The sequence below is a fragment of the Octodon degus genome, unplaced genomic scaffold (genome assembly GCF_000260255.1).
Source record: "Octodon degus isolate 3935 unplaced genomic scaffold, OctDeg1.0 scaffold00073, whole genome shotgun sequence".
Classification (NCBI taxonomy): domain Eukaryota; kingdom Metazoa; phylum Chordata; class Mammalia; order Rodentia; family Octodontidae; genus Octodon; species Octodon degus.
Genome location: NW_004524649.1, coordinates 7,819,623 through 7,822,494, shown reverse-complemented (window position 1 = coordinate 7,822,494; position 2,872 = coordinate 7,819,623). Strand labels below are relative to the sequence as shown.

The 2,872-nt window shown below is 53.3% G+C and overlaps 1 long non-coding RNA gene across 1 annotated transcript; it reads right to left on the bottom strand.

The window, feature by feature from the left end:
- Positions 1–740: 740 nt before the first annotated feature.
- On the bottom strand, positions 741–1,970 carry LOC111817882. Its single transcript, XR_002821982.1, has 3 exons — positions 1,904–1,970; positions 1,590–1,656; positions 741–1,009 (listed from the first exon to the last, which is right to left on the bottom strand). It is a non-coding gene; the product is annotated as an uncharacterized LOC111817882 (long non-coding RNA).
- Positions 1,971–2,872: the final 902 nt, after the last annotated feature.

Here is a 2,872-nt window from a genome sequence, read left to right as displayed (position 1 = left end):
GACTGAATTTGGGTCCTGAGCAGAAGAAAACCGTACTGAGTGAAAGCAGCTCTGGGCTTCTCACCTCCAGTCTAAATACATGAAAAGAAGCCTTTGAGGAGCACCGGTTTCATAACTTGCATCAGTAGGGAGCTGGGTTGTTCAAAAGATCTCAACTCATTGGGACAACGAGGCTGTCATCCGGGAAGAATTAGGACCGGATCCTACCTTGTTCCTCACACCAAAATGAATTCCAGATGGATCAGAAACCTAAAACTGAAACCATAAAAGCATTAGGAAAAATGGAATACAGCTGCTCTCTGCATCCATAGATTCGACCAATGGTGGATCGAAAGCGTTAGGGAAAAACAGCCCTGTGTATTGTGAATCTGGACAGACACTTTGTCATCATCCTGCAATAGGGCAGCTCAGTCCTCGAGTGCTGCAGCAGTGGGTGCACCCAACATGCAGCCGGAGGGCCGCTTGCCCTTTCCTCTAAATGTTATGACAACAAATACGAAAAATAAAGGAACTGTTGTGACATAGGTACATTAGCTATGTTTTATAAGCAGCCCAAGAAAATCCCCCTTCATTCGAGGTGCCCCAGGCAAGGGGTCTGTACTGTGACAACTGGAGGTAACAGGAAGCAAAACTCCTCAGCCAGGAGAAGATGGGCTATAGGAAACGGGGACACAGATCTTTTCCAAATGGGAAGCAGACCCAGGGTGGGAGGTGGGGGAGGGGGTGGGGACAGAAAAAGATTTAAGGTGTGCAGCCTACCCGCCCCAGTTCCCTGTGAGAGGTAGGACCGCCATGTACCAACCATGAGAAGGTTGGGCACATCTCAAAGGTGTGTGTTACTTGTATGCTAACGCTTTGCCAATTGATGTAAAAGACTCAGGCATCTGAGCATGTGGCCTCCACAGAGGATATCAAGGGATGATCCCAAATGGAGAGAGGCAGGCATGGGCATACTTTCTCCAGGGTCTATACGCTTCCATCCAGAAGCTACAGAAGACAGCAGCTGCCTCTGGAGAGAGAAGGGAGACAGGGTTAGAAGCTGCTTATGTTTATGTTTGATTACATTAGCATGCACATATATTATCTGGTTTTTAAAAATCATATTTTTATAGCCCTTCTACATAGGTGGATCAGCTATGGCCTCCCCCAGGGTAAGCCCAGTGCCCACAATCAAAAACCAAATGACTCAGATCCAGAAGCAGGGCAGCCCAGGGATCTGCGCCAAGCTTGTGGAGGGCTCTGAGGAATTTGGGCCTTAGAAAAGGGCTTCAGGGACCCGCACCAGTACAGATGGACTGGTGAGGGGCAGGGGCCGGGGCCAGCGGGGGCCGGGAGCCAGTAACTTCCAGGATAAGGGTGTCTTAGTTACTTTCTCTGAGACACAGCACCAACACCCACAACTGAAAAGAGAGGCTTATTGGGGCTCACGTTTCAGTCCATAGGCTGCTGCTTCAGGGCAGGAAGGCAGGGCAGAGGGGCCCAACAGAGAAGAGCTGCTCTTGCCACTGAGAACAGGAAGCAGAGTCAAAGGAGGAGCCAGAGAGGGAACTGCACCCAGCCGGGCCACAGCCCCAGGGACCACCTCTCACCTCTTCCAGCCAGCGCCCAGGTCCTCACTCCATGCTGAAGTGCCCAGTGGAGGAGTCCACCGTGAGTCTGCGAGTACAACACCCCATGATTCAACTACTCCCCAAAGCCCTGCCTCTAGACCCTGAAAATCTGGGCATCATAAGAGATCTGAGCCCTTACAAAGACTTGTGGAAGGTATTCAAGGTCTTCCTCACTGCAAGAGGCCGGGCTGCTAGATTGGGGAAGCCTTAGGCCAGGGAAGGGGTATGGAGACCCCAGCCTGCCCTCCTGGCCAGGGCAAGTACTTCCTCTTCCTGTCCACTCCCAAACCTACCTCCCCAGACATGTGGTCACCCCGGGTGCAGACATCTGTGCTCGGCCTGCAGCCGCTTCCCCATGTCTGGTTCCCTCGCCTCTCACTGAAGTGTTCCTGTTGGAAACACTCAACCCTTTTTTGGCAAAGGGAAGGAGAAAGGAATGTTTCCAGAACCCAGTCGAAGATGTTGGCTCAGCTGGACAGGAGGGGAGGGGAGAGGAGTGTGGACCTGGAGTGCTGGGAGCTGCCGTGACTGGGGGTGGTGAAGGCAGAATAGGGGACCCAGCAAGGGAGAATGGTTCTCGGGGTTTCTGGCCGTGTGTCCTTTACTATAACAGAAAGATTCACTGTATATACTGATCAAACCTCATGCAACCTAAATGCTGGAATGTGCCTGTGGACTGAGCTGGGGCAGTGAAGTGGCCTTCGGTGGCCCTGCCGACCCCTGCTGCCCCCACCCCCAGCCTCCCACAGGAACCATGGAGAGAAGAAGTTCTGTTCCACTGTGGCAGATGAGGCCCAGTAACCTGAGATGCGGATTCCAGAGTCCGCATGGATCCCGACTAGGGGTTCCTGGGGTCTTCAGCCCAGTCCAGCCTCGGTCCAGCCTCAGACCTGCGGCTCATCCCGCATGGTCTCTGCCTTCTCCACGTCTCCTCTCCCCCACTGCTCCCTGACTTCCTGCCAAGCCTTTTTCCCCTGGCTCCAAACTTTTGTCGGGAAAGAGATGAAATCAGCACTTGCAGAGCTGGAAGGGGAAAAACAGCTGCCTCGAACAAAATTCAAGGGTGGATGGATGTGAAACAGCTGGATCACTGTGGGAACGCTGGAGCCCTGCTGGGGCGCAGCTGGGGGGAGGGGGTACTCGGAGACCGGGCGCAGTGTGTAACCCGGTGAACCACGCTCAGACTACGGGTTCACTTTACAGATGTGGGCTGAGAAATACTTCTCTTACCCCTTATTTGTGTCTGGGACACCGTAGAGCAG